This window comes from Heterodontus francisci, chromosome 10, assembly GCF_036365525.1.
Source record: "Heterodontus francisci isolate sHetFra1 chromosome 10, sHetFra1.hap1, whole genome shotgun sequence".
Lineage (NCBI taxonomy): Eukaryota > Metazoa > Chordata > Chondrichthyes > Heterodontiformes > Heterodontidae > Heterodontus > Heterodontus francisci.
In genome coordinates this window covers 14,328,813-14,356,627 of record NC_090380.1, presented here as the reverse complement: position 1 = coordinate 14,356,627, position 27,815 = coordinate 14,328,813, and the positions used below count along the sequence as shown (strand labels likewise).

Below are 27,815 nucleotides of genomic sequence, written 5' to 3'. Positions count from 1 at the left end.
AAACAAAGAAAGCTCTGGAAAGACACTTGCTTTTCACATCCAATCAACATTTTGCCCAGTAATCAACTGTACTAATTGTTGACAGACAACAGCAAGTCACATCCTGTCATGTTATTGCTGGAACCTTTGGCATCAATACATTGTGGTTGTGTGTGAAAATAAAGGCTTCAAATTTGGCACTGCTTAGAAAGAGTGTCAAAGGGACAACTTACAACTTCTTAACCAACAGCCCCAGTGGCCTAATGGATAAGGCACTGGCCTCCTAAGCCAGGGATTATGGGTTCAAGTCCCATCTGGGGTGCAATAAATGCCCTTTCAACCATTCTCCTTACTTTGTAACATATTTCACCTCCTTTCTTATTTGCTTTCCACTCTCACAATCTGAAGTCGTCTTTCAACCAATCTCTGTGCCATCTTCACACTCACTGAACAATACCACCTCTACTTTCCACACAAATCCTCTCCCTTTTACCCCTCTTTTCACTTCACACAACATCCCATGCACAGTTCCTACTTTCAAATACAAACACAAATTACAACTCAACTACAAATCCTCTAAGCACATTCACACCTCAAATACACACCACACTCTTCCTCCAAACACCAACAATTCTGTCTTCAATTATTATCTGGGCTATCACACAATGAAAATGCTCTGCAGGCAACTGTACAGTCTGCTGGTCCACTGAGCTGCACAGACCAGGCAGTTGTCAGGATCAATACTTTTTTTTATTCATCCGCAGGATGGAAGTGCTGGCAAAGCCAGAATTTATTGTCTGTCCATAAATTCCCTTCACAAAGTGCTGACCCCTCTTCTTGAACAGTTTCAGTCTGTGCAGTGAAGGTACACCCACAATGCTGTCAGGGACGGAGTTCCAGGATTTTGACCCAGTGACAGTGAAGGAACGGTGATATATTTCCAAATCAGGAAGGTTTGGGACTGGGAGGGGAACTTGGAGGTGGTGGTGTTCCCATGCACCAGCATGCTCTTGTCCTTCTTGGTCAGGGGTCAGCAACCTGCAGCTCCGGAGAAAGATGTGGCTCTTGAACATTGTATTTGTGGTTTCCAACCTTTTCCACTTGGAACACATTAACACGAGAAAAGCGAATAAAAATTAGCTTGAGAAAAGTCAGATCTGTGTTTTTATTGTGGGGATAAAAGTCAAATCATTAAGCTGCACTTTACAGTTTAAAATGATAACTTTAACAAAAAACATCATTGTGCTCTTCACAAATCTGTTTGTCTGGTATAGCTACCACATGGTTATAGATATGACTTTGGTTAACGGAACAGTTTTGATATTTGTGACCATTATTGTTTCTAGTCTAGCTGAGATGATACATTATTCTGAATGTGCTATTAGAAGGTATTATTATCACGAAAAGCAGTAGCTGATAAAAATGTAATAATGGTAAAAAGTCAAAGCTTAAGGCTCTTTATCTGAATGCACCTGGCATTTGTAACAAGATAGATGAGTTGATGGCACAAATAGAAATAAATAAATATGACTTGATAGCTATTACAGAGACGTGGTTGCAGGGTGACCAAGACTGGGAACTCAATATTCAAGGGTATTCGACATTCTGGAAAAATAGGCAAAAAGGAAAAGGAGGTGGGGTAGCTTTGTTAATAAAGGAAGGTATCAGTGCGGTGGTGAGTGGTGATATAGGTGCAATAGATCGTGATGTGGAATCAGTTTGGTTGGAAATAAGGAATAGCAAGGGGAAGAAGTCACGGGTGGGAGATGTTTATAGGCCCCCGAAGAGTCGTCTCACTGTGGGACAAAGTATAAATCGGGAAATAATGGAGGCGTGTAAGAAGGGAACTACAATTGTCATGGTGATTTTAATCTGCATATTGAATGGACAAATCAGATTGGCAGAGGTAACATGGAAGACGAATTTGGAGCTTGTACTTAGATTGAAACTGAGAGCAGTATGTTGCAGAACCTATCCGGGAAGATCTAGTAATGTGTAATGAGATAGGATTAATAAGAGATATCGTAGTTAAGGATCCTCTAGGGGGTAACAATCACAACATGGGAAAATTTCAAATTCAGTTTGAGGGCGAGTAACTCTTGTCTCAAACCAGTGTCCTCAACTTAAACAAGGGCAATTACAGAGGGATGAAGAAAGAGTTGTCAAAAGTGAGCTGGGAAAATAGACTAAGGGGAAGGTCAGTGGATGAGCAGTGGCAGACATTTCAGCAGATATTTCATAATGCTCAGCAAAAATTTATCTTGGTCAAAAAGAAGGACTCAATGAGAAGGATGAACCACCTGTGGTTAACACAGGCAGTCAAGGAGAGTATCCAATCAAATACTAAGGCATATATAGCGGTGAAAACTAGTGGTCGGCCAGAGGATTGGGAAGTTTTTTTAGGAACTAGCAGCGGATGACTAAAAAGCTAATAAAGAGGGAGAAAATTGATGATGAAAGTAAAGTGGCAAGAAATATAAAAACAAACAGCAAGAGCTTCGACGGGTATATAAAAAGAAAGAGAGTAACTAAAGTGAGTGTGAGACCCTTGGAAGATGTGTTTGGAGAATTGATAAGGGGGAACAGGGAAATGGCAGATAATTTAAACCAATATTTTGCATCGGTCTTCACTGTGGAGGACACTATAAACATCCCACAGATATCAGATAAGCAAGGAGCTAATGGGAGGAAAGATCTTGTAACAGTCTCTATCACGAGGGACAAAATATTTGACAAACTAATGGGACTAAAGGCAGACAAGTCGCCAGGACCTGATGACCTACATCCAAGGGTTTTAAAGGAAGTGGCTGCAGAGATAGTGGAGGCATTGGTGGAAATATTCCAGAACCACTTGATTCCGGGAGGGTCCCAGCGGATTGGAAAACTGCAAATGTGAAGGCCCCTGTTCAAGAGGGTAGGGAGATAAAAAGCAGGAAACTATAGGTCAGTCGGCTGAACATCAGTCGTTGGGAAAATGCTAGAGTCCATTATTAAGGAAGAAATAGCAGGACATTTAGAAAACCATAACGCAATCAGAGCCAACATGGTTTTGTGAAAGGGAAATCATGTTTGACAAATTTGCTCGAGTTCTTTGAGGATATGACAAGCAGAGTTGATAAAGGGGAACTGGTAGATGTAGGGTATTTGGATTTCCAGAAGGCATTCGATAAGTTGCCACATAAAAGATTATTGCACAAGATCGGAGCTCACGGTATTGGGGGTAAAGTATTAGCATGGATTGAGGATTGGTTAACTCACAGAAGACAGAGGGCTGAACGGCAGTGCCCTTTAAACTCAGCGCGGTGCCCACATTCAGTGGCCGCCGCCAAGCCCCCGCGATATTAATTACGGGGGCTCATTTCCATCGAGGCCGCCCGTCGCCCTCCCCATATTACGTGAGGAGATCCGGGACATTCGGTGCAGGGAGAGAGTTTTTGACAGTTGTGTAGCAGGTGCTGGGGCCCTATTTTAAGCGTCCCAGCATCTGCTTCCTGACAGCTGTCAAAGAATACTTACCTGACTGCTGAAGAGTGGGGCTGCTGTCAATCTGGCAACAAAGCAGAAAGTGATGCAGAAACCCAGCAGGTCAGGCAGCATCTGTGGAGAGAGAAGCAGAGTTAACTTGACGAAGTTCACAGACCTGAAAGTTAACTCTGCTTCTCTCTTCACAGATGCTGCCTGACCTGCTGAGTTACCCCAGCACTTTCTGCTTTGCTGTCACATACTTACCCTGCTGTGTCCCAGTGTCCTATGAAGTGGCGATCCTCTTCTTCCACTCCAGTGTAACATTCCTTCTTGTACGTGTGCCGCACCAGGGGGAATAATCTTAATTTTGCACATTCCATGGCGTGAGACTGAAATATATCATCAAAGGCGAATATTCTTCTTTGGCCTCCTTATCTCGCGAGACAATGGATAAGCGCCTGGAGGTGGTCAGTGGTTTGTGAAGCAGCGCCTGGAGTGGCTATAACGGCCAATTCTAGAGTGACAGGCTCTTCCACAGGTGCTGCAGAGAAATTTGTTTGTCGGGGCTGTTACACAGTTGGCTCTTCCCTTTCGCCTCTGTCTTTTTTCCTGCCAACTACTAAGTCTCTTCGACTCGCCACACTTCAGCCCAGCCTTTATGGCTGCCCGCCAGCTCTGGCGAACGCTGGCAACTGACTCCCACGACTTGTGATCAATGTCACAGGATTTCATATTGTGTTTGCAGACGTCTCTAAAGCGGAGACGTGGACGGCCGGTGGGTCTGATACCAGTGGCGAGCTCGCTGTACAATGTGACTTTGGGGATCCTGCCATCTTCCATGTGGCTCACATGGCCAAGCCATCTCAAGCGCCGCTGACTCAGTAGTGTGTATAAGCTGGGGATGTTGGCCGCCTCGAGGACTTCTGTGTTGGTGATGCGGCCCTGCCACCTGATGGCAAGTATTCTCCGGAGGCAGCGAAGATGGAATGAGTTGAGACATCGCTCTTGGCTGACATACGTTGTCCAGGCCTCATTGCCATAGAGCAAGGTACTGAGGACACAGGCTTGATACACTCGGACTTTTGTGTTCCGTGTCAGTGCGCCATTTTCCCACACTCTCTTGGCCAGTCTGGACATAGCAGTGGAAGCCTTTCCCATGCGCTTGTTGATTTCTGCATCTAGAGACAGAATATACAACATAAATAAAACCATAATTGAAGAATAATTACCAACTATGAGTATCTAAGCATCTGACTGTGAAAAGCCGCAGTCTAATATGCATTTGGAATCTGTATTCATTTCTCTGCTAACTGCGATGTGAAAATATATGTAACCACAATTATACCCTCAATGTTAAAAAAACAGGGAAAAATGTTCATATTCTAGCTGCATTGCCAACTACAAATATTACACCATTAAATATGATCAACTGCTGCAGAAGCAAAGTGTTCGTGAACATGTGTCGATGTGTAATTGTTGAAAAACCCACAACAGCACAGATTAGGCCCCTCCCCCACCCTGCCCCAATGTCGCAATGGTTTTCAAACATGTGCAAGACAAACCTTGCAGTCAGACGTCAGAGCTGTTACATGGTGGAGTTACCTTTGCATTTAAAGGACCACACCAAAAGCCGAGGATGGCAGAGGGGTATTCTAGGGTGGCCCCGCAGTGTAGTGAAGCCTCCCTGCTCACCCTCCTATAGGCTGTGTGGGCAAAGCGGGAGGTCCTTTTCACCAGCGATGGTAAGAAGATGCTCTACCGCCAGAACAAGACATTCTGGCTGGAGGTGACAGAGAAGGTGAGTAGCCGTGTGACTATCCAACATCAAAGGGTCCAATGACGGAAGGGGATGAACAATCACTCTCCCAGCCAGCTGGGCCCTCTAAGCTTCATGTGCACAGGATACGACTGCCAAAGTCATCCACAGCCAAAGGGCTATCATAGCAGCAGCCTTCCTGCAGTCAGGCTACTGGCGCAGAAGTGGCACCGCGTAGGAGAATCTGCAAGCATTTCCAACAAGCATCCTGACACAGATGGGTCTGCATGGGTGACACAACACCCTAGAAAGGCCGGGAACAAATTTGTCTTCACTAACATTGCAGCACTTTTACTGTGTGAATGAAGTGTACCAGCATGTACTGATCGTGGCTCCTCCCATTACAGTATTGGCCTTCCAGAATTGCCAATGTATGGAATAACATCATTGCCATGTCAGTATCACTCATGTGCATCTTCACGGATGCAGGAATGGGGACAATGACTCAGTATTCTGCTGTGAGTAATGGTGTACACAAAGATGTTGCAGATGTGGACTGCTGCACAACAGGTGAATGAGGGTGCTGTGTGGTGTGCAGAGCCCATGGTGGTTCCTATGTCATGGAGAACCTTTGATCAATGAGGTGCTGCCGTGCATCCTGAGCTCACTGCTCACCCTGCACACAGTGCCTGGATGTTCTCTTTCCTCCCATGTACCTTCCCTGCTGTAAGACCTCAGGGTCATCATCGTCTGAGGATGAGTCCTGCTCATGTCTCTCCTCATCCTGCAAGGCCTCCCCCCTATTGACTGTGTCATTGTGCAGAGCACAGCAAACAGCAACGATACAAGTTATCCTTTCCGGCCTGTACTGCGGGGCACCACTCCAGGCAGCGGAATCGCATTTGAAGCCTGCCGATCGCCTGCTCAGTGGTAGCTCTTGTAGCTCTGTGGCTGGCGTTGTATCGTTCTTCTGCAGCAGTGCTGGGTGTCTCACTGGTGTCAGCAGCCATGTCTACAAGGGGTAGCCCTTGTCTCCAAGAATCCAGCCCTCCATCTGAGCCATTTCAGCGAACAGCAATGACAACTGTGACTGGCACAGGATGTGTCACCACCTCTCTCGACATCCGCAGTTGCCTCTGACACTGGCGCTCTGGCATCTGCAGGTATGTTATAGAGTCATAGAGTCGTACAGCATAGAAATAGGCCTTTCGGCCCATCGCATCCATGCTGACCATAATGCCTATCTATACTAATCCCCTCTGCCTGCATTAATTCCATATCCCTCTATGCCTTGCTCATTCAAGTACCTGTCCAAATGCCTCTTAAATGTCGCTGCTGTTCCTGCCTCCACCACCTCCTCAGGCAGCTCATTCCAGATACCCACTATTCTTTCTGTGAAAAATTGACTTCTTTGATCCCCTTTAAACCTCCTTCCTCTCACAAATCTATGCCCTCTAGTTTTACTCACCCCGACCATGGGAAACAGACTCTGGCTATCTACCCTATCTATGCCTCTCATAATTTTAGATACCTCTATCATGTCCCCTCTCAGTCTCCTTCGCTCCAGGGAAAACAGACCCAGCCTCTCCAATCTCTCTTTATAACTCAAGCCCTTCAAACCAGGCAACATCCTTGTGAATGTTTTCTGCACCCTCTCTTTCTTAATCACATCTTTCCTGTAGTGCGGCGACCAGAACTGCACACAGTACTCCAAATGCGGCCTAACCAACGTTATGTACAACTGTAACATGACGTCCCAACTCTTGTACTCAGTGCCTCAGCCGATGTAGGCCAGCATGCCATACGCCTTCTTCACCACCCTGTCTACCTGTGTTGCCACTTTCAGGGAACTATGTACTTGCACCCCAAGGTCTCTCTGCTCAGTGGGACTTGTAGATGCACAGGGATCTGTAGTGGCGAGCTCACCTTGGGTGCTGCTGCTCACGACTGGGTGGCCCTATGTGTGTTGCAACTGCCTGTTGGTTTTACCTGCAGCTCATATGGATCCTCTCAAGAAGGGCATCAATGAATATACCGTGAACCATCCTCATCTTCAAGCTGCAATTCAGCTCAGTTCCTTCAATGCTTCGAAGGTTCCTGACAGGACAGAGACTGATGTTGACTGGTACATCAGGTGCTTTCATACAGCAGCTGTGTGGTATGGCATAACATTTCCTGTCTTAGCTCCCACTAAGAGTGGCACCGCATGACCACATAGAGATTGAACATGCTGCATAGACTGACCCACAAGACATACAAGCTTCACACACCTACCATCTGTGGCACTCTCCCCACATACAGGGAGACTCGAGTGCCATTGCTCCTTCAATAACAGAGGCAGTCAATGACACAGAGCTGCCAACCATAACGGAGGGGGAAATCGCAGTGGCTACCTTCCAGAATACAGAGTTAGACCCCTGCAAATCCCCCCTCCCTCCTGCCCTTAAAAATGCAGAGTTAGACCCCTGCAAATCCCCCCTCCCTCCTGCCCTTAAAAATGCAGAGTTAGACCCCTGCATATCCCACCTCCTCCCTTTAAGAATACAGAGTTAGACCCCTGCATATCCCCCTCCTCCCTTTAAGAATTGACAGTTAGCACCCTGTGTATCCCCCTCCCGTATTGCAGAGTGAGACCCCTGAATAACACAACTTACCTTCACTGGTGACAAGTTCTGCCTCTGAGGACCCGTCGGCTTTTCAAATCCTGAACAGGACGGCTCGTGACCGCCGCCCGTTCAATGAAAAATCCGGAAGTGTTGGTGCAGAGGTGGCGGGCTGCATAATCAGCACAGGTAAGTAATCATTACCATATGGTAATTGTGGTGTCACCGCCGTGCAGTGGGGTCCTCAACGAGGTCCTGCCACTACCGGTAAAATGTGACGGACCCATCTCGACATCGCGGGTCATGGCGGGCCTCTCTCCGCAGTATTTTACCAGCACCCACTCTGTGAACCGGGGCGTTGATGGGCCGGTAACATTCAGCCCAGAGAGTTGGGATTAATGGGTCTTTATCAGTTCGGAAAGACCTAACTTGTGGAGTGCCACAAGGATCAGTCCGAGGACCTCAATTATTTGCTGTCTCTATTAATGACTTGGAGGAGGGGACAAAGTGTAATAGATCCAAATTTGCTGATGATACAAAAATAGTTGGGAGGGCATGTTGTGATGAGGACATAAGGAATCTGCAAGGGGATATGGATACGTTGAGTGAGTGGGCAAAAACTTGGCAGATGGAGTTTAATGTGGGAAAGTGAGAGGTCATGCACTTTGGTCGGAAGAATCAAAAGGCAGACTATTATTTAAATGGAGAGAGACTTCAAAAAAGTGCAGCACAGAGGGATCTGGGTGTTTTTGTGCATGAAACACAAAAGGTTAGCATGCAGGTACAACAAGTAATTACGAAGGCAAATGGAATTTTGGCCTTAATTGCCAGGCGACTGGAGTTTAAAAATAGGGAAGTTTTGTTACAACTATACAGGGTTCTGGTGAGGCCACACCTGGATTACTGTGCACAGTTCTGGTCCCCGTATTTAAGAAAGAATATTTTGATTCACTAGGTTGATTCCTGGGATGAAGGGATTCACTAATCAAGAACGGCGCACATGTTAAGCCTTTATTCATTAGAGTTTAGAAGAATAAGGGGTGATCTTATTGAAACGTACAAAGATTCTGAGGGGGCTTGACAGGGTAGATGTTGAGAAGATGTTTCCACTCGTGGGGGATGCTCAAACTAGGGGACATAGTTACAGAATAAGGGGACACTCATTTAAAACTGAGATGCGAAGGAATTTCTTCTCTCATAGGGTAGTGAATGTCTGGAATTCTCTACCTCAGAGAGTGATGGAAGCTAGATCGCTGAAAGTATTTAAAGAGGTGGTAGATAGATTTTTGAAATATCGGGGAGTTGAGGGCTATGAGGTGCTGGCATGAAAGAGGAGTTGAGGTCTGGGGCAGAGCAGCCATGATCTTATTGAATGGCAGGGAAGGCTTGAGGGGCTGAATGGCCTACTGCTGCTCCTATTTCTTATTTTCTTGTGTTCTTGTAGGCCCCGGAGACAGAGAAGTGCAGGGCTTCAAGGCTGCTGCTTCTTGTAGAAGCTGTTCTCTTTAACTGAAACTGTTTAAAATTAGACAGGCTAAAAAGGGTGGGTTCTAGATCATGTGATCCCTTCAAGTAGCTTTCCCACCTCCTGTTGGCCTTCCGACATATTAGAGTCAGTGAAGTGATCTCCCACTCCATTTTAAACACGCTGAACACTGAAGTAAATCAACTTAATATGCTGTGTAGATACAGAAACCAGAGAGAAAAAAATGGATGTTCTCAAACTCAAAATATTCTTCAGTAAAAACATGCAGTACCCAGAACAAAAGGGTCAACATGCACATTAAAAGCTGAGTTTTTAACTTATTTGTACCCTACTGGCTACTAGTTTCACTGTGTTGAATGGCAGCTGACGATAACAACCAAGTGCACAGAAATTTTATAATTTCCACTTGGTTTTCATCCGTTCATGACAGTGGCACAATGTTACTTGCCACTTATCAACCCAAGCCTGAATATTGTCCAGGTTTTGCTGCATGCAGGCACAGACTGAGGAATTGTGAATGGTACTGAACACTATGTAATCATGATTAAAAATCCCCACATCTGACCTTATGATGGGGGGAAAGTCATTGATGAAGCAGCTGAAGATGTTTGGGCCTAGGACATGGCCCTGAAGAACTTCTACAGCAATATCCTGAGGCCGAGATGATTGGCTTCCAACAATCACAACCATCTTCACTGACATCTGACTCCAGCCAGAGGAGAGATTTCCCTCTGATTCTCATTGACTTCAATTGTCCTCGGGCTCCTTGATGCCACACTCGGTTAAATGATGCCTTGATGTCAAGGGCAGTCACTCTCACCTCACCTCTAGAATTCAGTTCTTTTGCCCATGTTTAGATCAAGGTTGTAATAAGGTTTGGAGCAGAGAGAGGCCTCAACATGTTGCACCAGGGACATGTGACAAAATTAATGACTCTGTCACAGACATGGGGGCTATTAATTTGCATATAAAGTGAATAGCCAATCTAATACCTTCAAAACACAATCTGATTTAAAACACATTTCTCCCTATAAATAATGTCACTAAGCATGTAGACATCAATGGAGAGTAGCACAACTGTATTAGCTAGCTAACAAAACAGTATGCAATGCCAATGCAAACTATTTTTTTTGACAGAAAAGAGCGAGCTACATCATGTCACTGGGTGGTAGATGGACCTTATGGGATAACCTCTGTGGATTCACATTGAATGCACTCCTGATACATCCAATAAACCATGAAACTCAAGGAGAGAATTGTTATTGTGGTTATTGAGGTGAGGCAGTAGAAGAACCAGCAAAAGGAAGATGGACCATTTCTCACAATGCTGTTGTGACAAGACAATTTAACCTGTGATGGTCAATGTTTGTGCAACTTCTCCACCTGCTTGTATTATGTCTCTGCAGACAGGGCAGCCAACAAAACGGCAGTAAATTAATCACCATTTAATCTTTTATACAAGCTAACTCGATACAAGCTGTCTTTATAATTTAACCCTCTAAACCCCAGTGCCATTCTCGCAAATAAGTGCTGTACCCCCTCCGGGGTGGTCGAGACAGAAACCCTCATTGCATTTAAAAATACTTGGATATGCACTACAAAGAACAAAGAACAGTACAGCACAGAACAGGCCATTCGGCCCTCCAAACTGACACTTGGAGACTGGATGAATTGTAACCCACGCCGAGGTCCCTTTAAATAGAAATTCTTAGCTAGTCAGGTGAAGGTCGTCATCACAACCGCCCAATCTGATTGGTCAGGAATCCTGGAAGCCGGGTGGGAATGCTGTGGCTGAGTTAAAAAGCCACGGCAAAGTCCACTCCTAGATCTTTCAGGTCCCAGCCCACTGACAGACTCCCCCAGGTGTGAGTAGGTGTCAGTGTTAAAATTCAGTCTAAAATCTCTCTCTGGAAGGTGTTTTCCAGAGGGAACTGCCAAGCAGCTGGAAGCACTGAACCTTTATTGAGTTCAGGTTATCTGAAGCTGATAGACCTCCCCATGAAGAGCAGCTCAATCTCACCTTCTTTTCACTGGAGAGTTTCCCAGACCCCAGGAAACCTGTGCTGGAGGCGTTAAATCCAAAGCATTCTGAAAATGTATTGAAAATCCAACCCTTTCTATATAATTGTGATTTTAAATGGTGTGTTAATTGTCGACCCACCTGTCTGAATAATTACACCAGCAGGCAAATTATTCACGTGCAGCCAATTGGGTGTCAGTGAAAGCTGGAAGTGGATGTATTGGAGCCGGGCTGTGGTCAAGCTTCAATTTTCTCTGATTTTTAGCTGATTCCATCCCTCACATTCTTGGCTGTTAAAATCCTCTCCCCAGCCTCAAACTCAAAGGTTACGAGGAAGCTGTTTGGAGGTGAAAATTCACCCTGATGTAGGATCATAGGGAGTGTTTTTGTGAGCTGAGGGACAGGTGCATTGCTGAAGTGAGTAGAAGGAGTGAAACTCTTCATCTGTACACCATGTACTTACCAGCTGCTCAACACATCCCCTCCCCCAATCACCACAACCCTTCCCCCACTCACCACAACCCCTCCCCCACTCACCACAACCCCTCCTCCACACACTACAACCTCTCCCCCACTCCCACAACCCCTCCCCCACTCCCACAACCCCTCCCCCACACACTACAACCTCTCCCCCACTCCCACAACCCCTCCCCCACTCCCACAACCCCTCCTCCACACACTACAACCTCTCCCCCACTCCCACAACCCCTCCCCCACTCCCACAACCCCTCCCCCACACACTACAACCTCTCCCCCACTCCCACAACCCCTCCCCCACTCACCACAACCCCTCCCCCACTCACCACAACCCCTCCCCAACACACCACAACCCCTCCCCCACACACCACAACCCCTCCCCCACACACTACAACCTCTCCCCCACTCCCACAACCCCTCCCCCACTCCCACAACCCCTCCTCCACACACCACCACCCCTCCCCCACTCACGATCAAACACTCCCCCGCTCACCACCAGAATCTCTGTTCTCCAATCCAATCTGATCACTTTCCCACCGAGCGGTCTGGTTTAAAATTATTCCCTCTTCCTCTATAAGATCACCTGCCGTGACGCAGGTGAATCGCTTTGAATTTCAGCTGCAGACAACTTTCTCACATTCTGCATTACACCAGCTACTGTCACAAACTGCAAAGAATGTCAGTAACTAACGGCAATTATAGCATCATAGAAGGGTTACAGCACAGAATGAGGACATTTGGCCCCTCGTGTCTGTGCTGTCTCTCTGTGAGGACAATGTAACTAATCCCACTCCCCATCCTTTACCCACAGCCCTGCAAATGATTTCTTTTCAGGTGCTGATCCAATTCTCTATTGAAATCCCCTGAAATCGGTGTCCTCTGGTTCTCAGCCCTTCCACCAATGGGAACAGGTTCAGTCTATTTATTCTGTCCAGTCACCTCTGTTAAACTCCAGAAATCTTGTTCTAGAAGGATAAGGCTGGAGCCTATATTTACTCAGTTTCACATTTATTGTGCAGAAAAAAAGGATTACAAACATGCAGCTCTGCACACAAATCCCTCTCCCAGTCCCACTGAGTGTCTGCTTTTAAGTGTTCAACTAAAACCCAATTAACTCCCTTCACCTGCACATAATCACACAATTACCAGATTCCCTTCTTTCTTTTACAATACAATTTAGATTAAGATGCTCAAAGAATACTTCAAAATGAATCAAAATTAAATTCCATATTGAGCATAAAGTTTTTTTTATATTGTTAGATACCCCTCATCCAGCAACTCCAACAATTCCTTTGCACTCACATTTCTCTTTATGAAACAATCAGATCGCTGATAACTTGCATCTACCCATTTGAGTTTGGAGATTTCCTTTCTCTCCAGCATTTATTTCAATCCAGTGAAGTCAATACGTAGTCTTTGATCACTCACACTTTTTGCAGAATGTACATTGTCCCACAAAGAACTATTATCCACATAACAATTCAATGTGTATTCTATCTTCAGGATGTCCCTTGTTCAGAATTTCACCCAAAATATATGACAAATAGAACTCCATGTCCACTGCCTCCACAAGACCAGTGTTTCTGCAGCTAAAGTGCTTTTAACAACACGTTTTATTTTCTTAGCCTCCTAAGCTAAAGGACAAGATTTCCCATTTTCACCCATCAGATATATTATGAAGCCAGCCGCACACGAATACCCATCAGCAAGATTAGCATGTGAAGCATCACTAAAAATTATTAGCTTCATGTTCTTTGGGTCACATAAGGATGGGAACTTCAGTGCACATTTCTCCACATTTAGCTTTTTCAATGTTTTATTTGCCCTTAAAACATTCTCGACTTTTGGATGTTTCATCATCGTGCTTAACTCCAGCACATCAAAACTAACATCAGGCCTAGTCTGAGAGCCCAACCAGTTTAATTGACCCACCAGGCTTCGCAATTGTTCAATCTCTGCTTTAGATAGATCGTCATCTTTCTGTGATGACCGAACACGATTAACTGGGATGGGAGTAACATTCTCTAAATAGAATTGTTGATTCAAACTTATTCCAGACTTATTCAGCTTAACATCTAAACCAATATATTTAAAGGCCCCACAAGCCTGACTCCCAATCTTAAATTCTGCCTTAATCTTATTAATAACATATTTCTCAAAATCCGCAGTACCACCGCATAAGATATTATCAACATACATCATGAAGATGCCTGAAAGTTTCTCTTTATGAGACCAATAAAACGTTGCAGGATCTGCTTTTAGTTGAACACAACCAATTTTCAACAAAAGAGATCTCACTGAGAAATACCACACCCTGGAAGCATCATTAAGGCCATAGACACATTTGTTCAGTTTCCATAATTTTCCTTCTGTATCTGCTGCCTCTTCAGGTGGTTTCAGATACACTTCTCTCTGAAAAGTATCACCTTGCAGAAACACAGCTTTTATGACAATGGATTTACATTCCCATGAATATGTGGCCAAAAGAGTCAAAAAGATTTTTTGATTACTTTTCCAGCTGTGGGTGAGTCCACTCTAACATCGATATCCCCCAATCGCTCTTCAAACCCCCTCACAACTAATCTCACTTTAGCCTTATAAATTCCATCAGGAAGGACTTTCTCAGTACAAATCCATCTATGTGACAAGGCCGACTGTCCCCTATCTGGTACCTCAGAATAGACACAAAATTCTCTCCAACTCTCTAATTCCTTATCTTTTACTTCTCTTTTTAGTTTATCCTCCAGTTTACTGACAGCCACTAAAACTTCATGATCATGAGGACTTCTGCTTCCAATTCTATTCAGAGACTGCCGTCTAGCCTTCATTTCATTGTGTAATCTGATGTCTTTTGGAACGACTGCTCGAAGATTTCCCTCACGCTTTATCGGAGGCTCTTTCTCCAGTACGTGGTCACTTCCTCAGGCAAGAGTCACTTCCTGACCCACTATCAAAACTTGCACTGCACTTTCTTACCTTCCACACTTTCACCCCACTCTGCCAGTCCATGGCCCTTGCTTCTTGGCCATCATCTTGAACATTTAACCAATATTTAAACTTGATTTTCCTGCACGCTCCACAGTTGTCGCATCCTTCCATTTATCAGACCCCTCTGGAATATATGTCACCCGAGTACCTACTCGAGACAAATTGGTCTTTGGATGTGATAGCTCTTTCCTGAGCATCATGATCGGTTACATTACTATCCAACTCTTGATCTACCTGTGCCTCAGGACCTTCATCACAAATATTTGAAGTACAAGGTGCCCCTCTTCCCTCTATCAGCTGCTCAAATTCTGAGATTTTGTAATCAACTCCAATTAATCGTGAAGAATGAACCTTAACAGTTTGATTTCCATGCTTGATTTCGACTGTCTTACCATCCCGACCGATTATCTTACCAGGGCCCTTCCATTCCCTATGGCCTCTCTTTTATAATGGACCAAATCTCAAAGAACAAAGAACAGTACAGCACATTCGGCCCTCCAAACCTGTGCTGATCTTGATGCCTGCCTAAACTTATATGCAATGCTTATAGAAGGTGCTTTGGCATTTGTATCTGGTCCAAAACTATTTCAGCTAAGATGAAACTTGAACCCATAACCACCGCTTCAGAGGATCAATACCTTATCCATTAAGCTGCTGGAGCCCGATACTATTGTAAGCCAGGAAAAGTGATAGAGAGTCAGATGGTTTAGGGTGGAAATTCCAGAGCTTGGGTCCTTGGCAGCTGAAGACACAACCATCAATGCTGTTGTGATGAAATTCAGCCATGCTCAAGAGGCCAGAAATTGAAGCAGTGTCGATAGCTCGAAGGCTTGTTGGGCAGGAGAAGGCGACAGATATAGGAAGGGGTGAGGCCATAGAGAAATATGAAAATAATGATGAGAATTTTAAAATTTGAGGCATTGCTGGGAGCCAACACAAGGCAGTGATCACAGGGGAGTTTGGTGTGTGTTAGGACTCGGGCAGCAGAATTTAGGATGAACTGAAATTTATAGAGGGTGGAAGATGGGAGGCTGGCCAGGACAGTATTGGAAGAGTCAAGTCAAGAGGTATTGGAGTGGAGTGGATTTGTGGTCAGAAGCTCATTTCGGAGTCAAATGCGAATTGAAGCAAATGACCAATCTGGTGCAGCCTCAGAGATTTGCCAGGGAGAGAGATGGGGCCGGTGGCTAGGGAATGGAATTTGTGGTGGAGACCAACGACAATGGCTTCAGTCTTTCCAATATTTAGGGGGAGAAAAATTCAGCTCAGGAAAGCGAATCGAATGTTTTTGTTTATTGCGAGCGGAATTGAATACAAAAGTAGGGAGGTTATGCTTCAGTTATATAGGGTATTTGGTGAGACCACATCTGGAGTATTGTGTACAGTATTGGTCTCCTTATTTAAGGAAGGATGTAAATGTGTTGGAAGCAGTTGAGAGAAAGTTTACTAGACTAATACCCGGAATGGGTGGTTGTCTAATGAGGAAAGGTTGGACAGGCTCGGCTTGTATCCGCTGGAGTTTTAAAGCTTAAGAGGCAACTTGATTGAAGCATTTAAGATTCTGAGGGGTCTTGACAGTGTGGATGTGGAAAGGATGTTTCCTCTTGTGGGAAAATGTAGAACTAGGGGTCACTGTTTAAAAATAAGGGGTTGCCCATTTAAGACACAGATGAGGAGAAATTTTTTCTCTCAGAGGGTCATGAGTCTTTGGAATTCTCTTCCTCAAAAGGCAGTGGAAGCAGAGTCTTTGAATATTTTGAAGGCAGAGGGAGATAGATTCTTGATAAGCAAGGGGGTGAAAAGTTATTGGGGTAGGTGGGACTGTGGAGTTGAGGTTGCAATCAGATCAGCCATGAACTTGTTGAATTGTGGAGCAGGCTTGAGGGGCCGAGTGGCCTATTCCTGCTCCTAATTCGTGTGTTTGTATGTAGTACTGGATGTCGGACAAGCAGTCTGACGATTCAAAATGGAGGGGTCGAGTGAAGTGGTAGTGAGTTAGAGCTGGGAGCCATCAGTGTACAGAATGAACCTGACATGTTTTGAAGGGGCAGATTGGAAATAGGAGGGACCAAGGATAGATTCTTGGGCAACTCCAGAGGTAACAGTGAGAGAGTGGGAAGAGAAGCCATTGCAGGTGATTCTCTGGGTAAGATTAGATAGATAAAAATGGAAGCAGGTGAGTGCAGTCCCACCCAGCTGGATGATGAGGATGATGTAGTTCACTGTGTCGAATGTTGCAGACAGGTTAAGAACAATGAGGAGAGCAAGTCTACCATGGACACAATCACATAGGATGTCATTTGTGACTTTGATAAAGGCCATTTGTGTTAGTGACAGGGATGGAAACTAACTGAAGGAATTCAAGTATCGAATTGTGGAAAGATGGGTGAATTTGGGAGGTGACAACACATTGAAGGAGTTTGGAGAGGAACGGGAGATCAGACATGGAGCAGGAACAGGAGGAGGGGTTTGTGAGGAGAGGGGTGATGATGGCAAATTTGAAGGAAAGGGGACAATACCTGAGAAGAGGAAATTCAAACTCTGAAATTTTCACGGTGGGATATGAACTGACATTGACTGCATTATTAATCAAGTAACATAACCAGAGAACCGATTGGTGCAACTGCATGTGAGCAATTAGTACATTGATTGCAGGGTGAAATGTTGACTGTCCATGGGAAGCAAATAGTTTTGCTTCTTGCACCGGCTCCAACTTTCAGAGGTTGATAAGGCTCCATGCTGCCTGAAGCAATTTAATTTCTGTGTATTTCAGTGATGAGGACAAAGAGCTGGTTTCACAGAAAGGCAATGATTTAAAAACTCAGTACACCCCAGGTGGGACTTGAACCCACAATCCCTGGCTCCGGAGGCCAATGCCTTATCCATTAGGCCACTGGGGCTGCTCAATGTTTACTTTCGGTGCTTGCAACTTGTCACTTATTATATATGTAATCACTGCCGAAACCTGATGTCTTTGTGTCAGTCGCCCTTTCTTCTTTTGCACTACCACATTCGAATCATAGAATCTTCGAGCACAGAAAGAGTCCTTTCAGCCCATCATGTCTGTGCCAGCTATTCGAAAGAGATTTCTAATTTAGTCTAATTTGTCGATTGAGAGATAAATATTGTGCAGGGCACCAGTGAGAACTCTCCTGTTCCTCAACAAAAGAGTCTTGGGATCTTTTTGATCCACTTGAGGAATCGACAGGGACTTGGTTTAATCTATCACCCAAAAAGAATGCAGACCCGGCAGTGCAGCACTCTCTCTGTGTGACACTGGGAGAATCAACATCGAATTCTGTGCTGAAGTAACTGGAGGTAGAGGTTAAACACGGTCTACTGACAGAGAGACAAAAGTGTAACCAGCTGAACCACAGCTGACACACATTACAGTACCACCAATCTGAAGTTCTTGAAATCAATGTTGAGTCCATGAGGTTGTTAAGAGCTTTATTGAAAGATGAGGTGCTGTTCCTCGAGCTTCCATTGAGCTTCATTGGAACAGTGAAGGAGGTCAAAGGCAGAGATGTAAGAGTAGAAGTGGGATGGAGAATTAATATGGCAAGTGACTGGAAGATCACTTTCAAGTTTGCAGACTGGACGGAGGTGTTGAGCAAAAAGATCACCTAATCTGCATTTAGTGCCTGCAGTGTAGAGGAGATGACATCATGTGCAGTCAATACAGTACAGTAAATTGAAGGAAGTACAGGTAAATCACTGTTTCACCTGGTAGGAGTGTTTAGGCCCCTGGACGATGGGAAAGGAGGAGTTGAAAGGCAGGTGTTACATCTCCTGCACTTGCACAGGAAGATGTTATGGGACAAGGAGTGAGTGATTGAAGAGGCTGCACAAGGCAGAGTGGTCTGTTCACCAAACAACCACAGAACTAAGGGTGGTGCCGTGGTTGGCACTGCAACCTCACAGCTCCTGTGACCCGGGTTCAATTCTGGGTACTGCTTGTGCGGAGTTTGCAAGTTCTCCCTGTGACCATGTGGGTTTTTAGCAGGTGCTCTGGTTTTCTCCCACAGCCAAAGACTTGCAGGTTGATAGGAAAATTGCTCCTAGTATAGGTAGGGGGGATGGGGTAGGAATATGGGATTAATGTAGGATTAGTATAAATGGGTGGTTGATGGTCACCACAGACTTGGTGGGCCAAAGGGCCTGTTTCAGTGCTGTATCTCTAAATAAATAAACTGCCTTTGTCATCAGGTTTGTAGGAATAGGCCATTTAGCCCCTCGAGCCTGTTCCACCATGCAATGCAATTATGGCCGATTTATGACCTAACTCAGTTTTCCCACCATTGCCACTTTTTCCTTTGGACCCCCACAGTTTCTAGATTTACACCATTTAGAAAGTATCCTGTTCTATCCTTTTCAGCTCCATTGTGGATGACCAACACACACTGCTATTGAAATCCATTGCCACAGTTTTGCCCATTCACTTAATCTATCAATATCTCTTCGTAATTTGATGTTCCATCTACACTGCTCACAATGACACAGCCTCCACTGCTTTCTGGGGAAGAGAATTCCACAGACGAACGACCCTTTGACAAATAAAAAATTCTCCTTATTTCAGTTTTAAAAAGGAGACCTCTTACACTTAAACTGTTTCCCCTAGCCCTAGTCTCTCCCACAAGAGGAAACATCCTCCTGGTATCCACTCTAGCAAGTTCCCTCATCTTATATGTTTCAATAAGTTCACTTCTCATTCTTCTAAATTTCAACAGGTAAAAGCCCAACCTGCTCAGTCTTTCTTCATAATATAAGTACTTCATCCCCCGGATTTAGTCGAGTGAGGCATCTATGAACTGCTTCTAATGCAATTATATTCTTTACCAAATAAGGAGACTAAAACTGTAGACAGTACTCTGGATGTGGTCTCACCAAGGTCCTATACAGCTGCAGTAAAACTTCCCTACTTTATGCAGTGTTATGACTGAGGTGGGAGGGGGGCACTGTCTTTTCTTGTTCCACTTCTCTGCAGGTCACACATATATTTTTAAAAATGTTTACCCAGTTCCCGATGCAGTCAATCATATACTCTACTCTTATCTCAGAATAAAATACGCCAACCAGGTTTCTTCAATAAACAACAACATCATCAGTTCATTACAAAGCAAGACTTAACCAGTAACAAAGCAAAGCATTAACACACAGATTGAAAAATGAAAGTTCCCCTTTTAAATTCCCCACACACAAACTCACACAGACTGAAAAAAATACATACATTCTCTCTGCAGAGGTCTGTTACAAAACAAAGACAACAAAGAATACTTTGGCCAAATATTTGCTAATTCTTGAAAAAAAAGATATGGAAAAATGTTACTTGTCCCTTTTTAGCCTGGCATCCCAAATATGCATAAACGGCTGTCACTGGGATCTTTCTAGAGCAGTTTTTTTCAGGTGACATTGAGGATCAGTTCAGCAGGCTTTGCAGGAGAAATGCAGGATCAGTTTCTCTATTTCTTACACTTGATTCTCAGGAAGTTCTCAAAGAGATGGAAGAGGGTGATCTAATGGTAGCTGCTCTCTTGGCAGGTTTTCTCCAACTCTTAAAAATAGTTCACACCTCAATATATTCTCCAAAATGAAACCAAAAGCAATATCTCAAAAGTCAAGCCTCCTGACCCCTATAAATCTTGACCTGTCATTTCCCGGTAAACATCTTCCCCAGGTCACCAGGGTTTCTATTGTTTATTGCTTCAAGCACATGACATCTAGCACGGTTGCTTTTAAACAACATTTAAGTGTCCTTTCAATGAACTGTCAACAACAAAACAAAGTCCAGCTTCTATGAAATCTTCAGCCTTCCAATGAAACCATCTCCACAATTGAAATATATGTTCTCAAAAACACATACTTAACAAAAAATACAGAAGCGTTTCATAACAGCGGTATAATATACATAAGCTGTTGCTAGGTTGATTATGTTAAAAGACTTTAAGGCCAGAATTTTACCCCCCCCCCCCACCCCCACCACACAGGAGCAGGCTGGTGGCAGGGGGGGAGGGCAGGTGTGGTAAAATTGAGTGGGAGGTGGAGGGGGGATGCGTTACAATTCTTTTACACTGCAATTTTACGAGGGGCGGTGGCGAGAAACAGCCCACCTGCCCCAGGCGGATCAGGGCCCTTATGTGGCCAATTAACTGCTACTTAAGCGCCTCCTTCTGCCACCGCTGGTATTTTATCAGGTCTTAGGCCCCACAGAAGGCCACCAGGTGGGGGGCACCCTATCCCCCACAGAGGCCCCCCCCTGAAGCCCCTACAGTCCCCACTGAGAAACAGTACTCCGCCCAACCATTCCCCCCTTGCCTTGCCGGGGTCAGTTCGGTTGTCCCCGGCAAGGCCCGGAAATTTGCCTCTCTTCCATGGATGGCATCCATGATCTTTGCTTCCTAATCAGTTGCTGGACCTGTATACTTACCTTTTGTGATTCATGTACCAGGACATCTGGATCCGTCTGTACCCACGAGTTCTGCAATCTTGCTCCATTTAAATAGTATACAGACTTTCTACTCTTCCTGCCAAATTTCACATTTTCCCACATTATAATCCATCTGCCAAATTGTTCGTACTCACTTAACCTATCTATATCCTTTTTAGTCTTTTTACATCACCTTGATAACTTACTTTCCTTCCTATCTATAAATTTAGCAATTGAAATACTTGTAGAAACTCTTACTATCTGTTTTTACATTACTAGCTAGTTTTCATTCATATTCTACTTTCTACCTCTTAATTAATTTTTCATGATTCTTTGCTGGTTCTTAAAATCTGTCCAATCTTCTGACTTATCACTAACCTTTGCAGATTTATATAGCGCTTCTTTTAATTTGATACTATCCTGAATATCCTTATTTAGCCACGGATGATGCATCCTTCTCAAAGAATTTTTCTTTCTCGCTGGGCTAAATCTTTGCTGAGAGTTCTTAAATTTTGCCTTAAAGGTCTACCCCTGCTTCTCCACTATCCTACCATTTAACCTAGTTTCACAGTTTACTTTCTGCCTTCATACCTTTGTAATTACCTTTATTTAGGTTTAAAACACAAGTCTTAGACCCACACTTTTCCCTTTCAAACTGAATGTGAAATTCTATCATGTTATGACCACTTTCGTCGAGAGGCTCCTGCACCATGAGATTATTGATTAATCCTGTCTTATTGTACATATCCAGGTCTAGACTAGCCTGCTCCCCAGTTGGCTCTAGACGTACTGTTCTAATAAATTGTCTGGAATACACTTTATTAACTCATTTTCCAGGCTACCTTTGCCAATCTGATTCGCCCAATCTACATGTAGATTAAAGTCACCCAAGACTGCAGTGGTACCTTTCTTACATGCCCCATTTCTTCCTGTATACTCTGCTCTACTGTGTAGCAGCTGTTAGGGTGGCCTATAAACTACTCCCACAAGTGCCCGCTTACCTTTCCTATTTCGTATCTCTACCCAACTGATTCTACATCTTGCAGCCTCACAGCTCCAGCGACCCGGGTTCAATTCTGGGTACTGCCTGTGCGGAGTTTGCAAGTTCTCCCTGTGACCTCGTGGGTTTTCGCCGGGTGCTCCGGTTTCCTCCCACAGCCAAAGACTTGCAGGTTGATAGGTAAATTGACCATTATAAATTGCCCCTAGTGTAGGTAGGGGAATTGAGAGAGGGTACTGGGATTAATGTAGGATTAGTATAAATGGGTGGTTGATGTTCAGCACAGACTCGGTGGGCCGAAGGGCCTGTTTCAGTGCTGTATCTCTTAAAATAAAATCTCTTGCTACTGCACTAATGATATCCTTAATTAACAGAGCTACTTCACCACCTTGTCCTAGCTTCCTGTTTTATTGAAATGTTGATTACCCTTCATTATTTATTTCTATCTGTGCTAACAATTCATCCATTTTGTTGTGAATGTTACACACATTCAGATACAGAGCATTTAACTCTGTCTTTTTTACCACTTCTGCAGTCTTTGGCCTTATCTGCTGGTGTAGTCTTACGCTCTATCCCTTGCTGCCTCCTGCCACACTCTGATTATCATTACCCAAATCACTACCTGGCTCTATTACCTCATTGTTTCCCTTTGGTTTACCACATGTGAATGTGGGAATTTGGTTCACGTGCTAAGTTTGGTACAGAGAGGGAAATAGGTGCTCCTTTTTCAGCCTCCAGTCGCTGCAGAAGATATAAGTTGCTTCCGAGAAATAGAAGGCAACCTTGAGAGAGTGACATCACAGGAAAGCTGTAAGATGATTGGTTGGTGAGTAACTGCTCATCGGGAGTATCTGTAAATAGGAGCAGGATCCAGTTGTCGTGGTCCATGTAGGTACCAACAACATAGGTAGGATTAGAAAAGAGATTTTGCTTAGACAGTATGAGGAGCTAGGCACCGAATTAAAGAGCAAGGGTAATAGTCTCTGGATTATTACCTGAACCACATGCCAATTGGCGAGGGCACATAAGATTAGTGAAATAAATATGTGGCTCAAAGGCTGGTGTGGGAGAAACGGGTTTTGGTTCATGGGGCACTGGCACCAGTACTGGGGAAATTGGGGGCTGTACCGTTGCGACAGTCTGCGACATGCTTGGACCAATGATCCAGCAAACCATATAACTAGGGAAGTACAGAGTGCTTTAACAAGGGGGGTGAGAGATCAAGCTTGGGTAGATGTAGCAATTCAAGGGGTAGAGTCAAGGCAGGAGAGCAGAATAGTAATATGGGAAATGAAGGTCAGAGAATGGTAGCAAGGGCCAGAGAAAAATCCTAACAACACAACAAAAGTCAAGACTAAATGTTACAAAGATAACACAAAGACAAAACTAAAGGCTCTGTATCTGAATGCACGTAGCATTCATAACAAAGTAGATGAAATGATAGCGCACATTGAAGTAAATAAATATAGCCATTACGGAGACATGGCTGCAGGATGACAAGGATTGGGTCCTGAATGTTGAGGGGTATATGACATTCAAAACGAATAGGAAGTTAGGTCAAGGTGGAAGGGTTCACTGTTACTCAAGGATGGCATTGGTGCAATTGTTAGAGATGACCTTGGTTCAGGAGATCAGGATATAGAATTGGTTTGGGTGGAGATGAGGAATAGTAGGGGAAATAAGTCACTCGTGGGAGTGGTCCACAGGCCCCCTAACAGTAATCACAATGTAGGATGAAGTATACAAGAAGAAATATTGGGTGCTTGTGATAAAGGGACAGCAATAATTATGAGTGATTTTAATCTATATATAAACTGGAAAAATCATATTGGCAATAGTAGCCTGGATGAGGAGTTCATAGAATGCTTGAGATAGTTTCTTAGAGTAGCACGTTCTGGAACCAACCAGAGAGCGGGTTATATTGGACTTGGCATTGTGTAATGTGACAGAATTAAATCATGACCTCAGAATAAAGGCACCTTTAGGTAGCAGCGAACACAACATGATTGAATTTTACATCCAGTTTGAAAGAGAGAAGAGTGGATCTAAGATTAGTATTTTAAACCTAAATAAGGGCAAATATATGGACATGAAATCTGAGCTAGCTGAAGTGAACTGGGATACTAGGCTTGGAAATAGATCAATAGAGAAGCAGTGGCAGATATTTAAGGGGATATTTCAGAATACTCAGAAATACTACAATGAAGAAAAATTCTAAGAGGAGGTCCTACCATCCGTGGTTAACTAAAGAAGTTGAGGAAAGCATCAAACTTAAGGAAAAAGCATATAATTTCGCAAAGGTGAGTGGCAGTTCAGATGATTGGTCAGAATATAAAGAACGGCAGAGAATGACTAAATGGTTAATCAGAAGAAAGAAGTTAGAGTATGAGAGGAAGCGAGATCGAAATGTAATAATGGATAGCAAGAGTTTTTACAGGTATTTAAAAAAGTAGAAGAGTAAGTAAAGTGAGTGCTGGTCCTCTTCAGAGTGAGAATGGGGAGATAATAGCAGATAATAAGGAAAAAGTGGATGAAATGAACAAACACTATAGAGAATACCAAAAACATTCCATTAATAGCTGTAAATTAGGAGGTGGAAGGAAGGGAGGAACTTGGTGAAATTACAATCACCAGGGAAGTGGTATGAACAAACTGATGGAGCTGCAGGCTGACAAGTCCCCGGGTCCTGATGGGCTTCATCCTAGGGTCTTAAAAGAGGTGGCTAATGAGGTAGTAGATGTGTTGTTAATTATTTAAAATTCAAAAATGACACAAAGATAGGTAGGAAAGCATGTTGTGAAGAGGACATAAGGAGGTTGCGGACTGATACAGATAGGGTGAGTGAGTGGGCAAAAATCTGGCAGATGGAGTATAATGTGGGAAAATGCGAAGTTGTTCACTTTGGCAGGAAGAATAAAAAAGCAGAGTATTACTTAAATGGAAAATGGCTGCAGAAGTCTGAGGTGCAGCGGGATCTAGGTGTTCCAGTACATGAGTATGCGGTTACAGCAAGTAATAAAGAAGGCAAATGGAATGCGATCCTTTCTTACGAGAGGAATTGGAAATAAAAGTAGGGATGTTATGCTTCAGTTATACAGGGCATTGGGGAAACTACATCTCGAATACTGTTTGCAGTTTTGCAATTATTTAAGGAAGGATGTAAATGCATTGGAGGCGGTTCGGAGGCGGTTTACTAGTTTGATACCTGGAATGAGCAGGTTGTCTTATGAGGAAAGGTTGGACAGACTAGGAGTTTAGAAGATTGAGGGGAGACTTGATTGAAGTATATGAGATCCTGAACAGTCTTGACAAGGTGAATGTGGCAAGGATGTTTCCTCTTGTGTGCGAGTCCAGAACTAGGGGGCACTGTTTTAAAATTAATGACAGAAATGAGGAGAATTTTTTTCTCTCAGAGGGTTCTGCAACTTTGGAACTCTCCACCTCAGAAGGTGGTGGAGGCAGGGTCATTGAATAATTTTAAGGCGGGGGTAGGTAGATTCTTGTTAGGCAAGAGAATCAAAGGTTATCGGGGCTGATGGGAGCATGGAATTCGAGACACAGAAAGATCAGCCATGATCTTATTGAATGGCGAAGCAGACTTGAGGAGCTGAATGGCCTACTTCTACTCCTAATTCATATGTTCATAAATCCACTGGGGGGTGTTGGGGGGGGGGAGTCTCATACCTTCTAGGTGAGTTGAGGGAGAAATACTGACCATAGAGTGAGGACCACCTTCGAGACCATCATTTCAGCAGCTTCCATGTGGCAGTCGATCACTCTGGACACTTGGCTGCAGGAGACCAGAAGTACTGAGTATCCTTCACAGTCACAGCTTGAGTCTCCAGGTTTTCACAATGTGGTTTGTTTTGACCAGCAGAGGAACCATCGACTGGTGGATAAACTGACAGGTGAAATCAGGATCTTCTACCATTCACACTGAGAGTGAGTGAATGATAGTCACAGTCAACTTCGTCATCCAGAAGGCTTAAATATTCTGGATCTTTCTCCACTTGAGTCTTGCTCGGCCGGTAATATTTCCACAGGTCTCCATTGTCACAGCATGTGGAGTAGAGCTGGTTGATCTGGGAGCACAGTGTTTTCCAGGGGTTGATGCTACAGCATCAGGCTCTGAGGTTAATACTGCGATATATAGGTGGGAGAGGGGACCACATTCAGGATGAATGGGATTCTAGGCCAGTGGACATGGGTGAGTTCACTTGGCATTTCAATAGGCTCCAGATGTGAAATGATGGTATTACAGATGATACAAAAGTTAGCAATGTAGTAAATAGTGAGCATGATGGAAGCAGACTTCAAGAGGGCACAGACAGACTGGTGAACTGGGCAGGCACATGGAAGATACAGTTTAATGTGGGTAAGTGTGAAGTGATGCAGTTTGGGAGGCCGAATAACCTAAATGGTGCCATTTTGGAGGGGGGGTGGTCCAAGAACAGAGGGACTTGGGGGTGCATATTTGCAAATCCTTGAAGGTGGCAGATCAAGTTGATAAGGTGGTTGAGAAAGCATCTGCCTTTGTAAATAGGAACACTGAATAGAAATACAAGGAAGTCATGCTGAAACTTTACAAATCTTTGGTTTGTCCTCAGCTGGAGTAATGTGTACAATTCTGGGCACCACAATTTAGGAAGGATTTCAAGACCCAGGAGATGATACACAGGAGGTTTACCAGGTTGATATCAAGGATGAGGGAGTTCAGTTATGTGGAGAGATTGGAGAGCTGGGATTGTTCTCCTTAAAGCAGTGAAGGTTAAGGGGAGACCTAATGCAGGTATTCAAAATGATGAGGGATTTTAATAGAGGAACAGGGAGAAAGTATTTCCATCGGCAATTGGACATATACTAGAAGAGGACTAATTTTCAGGGTTTTGTAGAAAAGGCTGGGGTATAGGACTAAATTGGAGATCTCCTTCAAAGAGCCGGCACAGGTGTAATGGGCCGAATGTGGTTGTGCATGACGAAAAAGGCCGGCCCATAGAAAGACACCAAATTTGAGACAAAGGGTCAAATTGCAAACTCCAAGCTCACACATTTCTAGTTGTCAAATCGATGTGATATTGGTCTCCAACACCTGAGATAGTGGATTTCAATCCCATCCAGGTACAAATGTGAAAATGTGCTCTATGTGGGAAACCAGGAACAATTCCAGCGCCCGGGACCAGCATGTGTGCAGGAAGTGTCTCTAGCTGCAGCTCCTGGAAGCCTGGTTTTCGGAGTTGGAGCAGCAGCTGGGGACACTGTGGGGTATCCACAAGGCAGAGAGTATCATTGATAGCACGTATAGAGAGGTGGTCACATCGCAGGCTCAGACACCACAGGCAGGAAGGGAATGGGTGACCACCAGACAGAGCAAGAGGACTAAGCAGGCAGTTGAGGACTCTCCTGTGGCTATTCCCCTGCAAAACAGATATACTGCTTTGGATTCTGTTGGAGGGAATGGCCTCTCAGGGGAAAGCAGCAACAGCCCAATTCGTTGCACCACAGTTGGCTCTGTTGCACAGGGGAGGAGTAAAAGGTGTGGAATGCAATAGTTATAGGGATTCAATTGTAAAGGGAATAGATAGGTGTTTCTGTGGCCGTAAAAGAGACTCCAGGA

At 44.3% G+C, this 27,815-nt stretch overlaps 2 non-coding genes across 2 annotated transcripts; one reads left to right on the top strand and one right to left on the bottom strand.

Moving 5' to 3' along the window:
• The first annotated feature begins 228 nt into the window (after positions 1–228).
• trnar-ccu (transfer RNA arginine (anticodon CCU)) lies at positions 229–301 on the top strand. The gene has a single exon. It is a non-coding gene; the product is annotated as a tRNA-Arg (tRNA).
• A 17,300-nt stretch (positions 302–17,601) lies between these two features.
• trnar-ccg (transfer RNA arginine (anticodon CCG)) lies at positions 17,602–17,674 on the bottom strand. The gene has a single exon. It is a non-coding gene; the product is annotated as a tRNA-Arg (tRNA).
• Between the last annotated feature and the right edge of the window lie 10,141 nt (positions 17,675–27,815).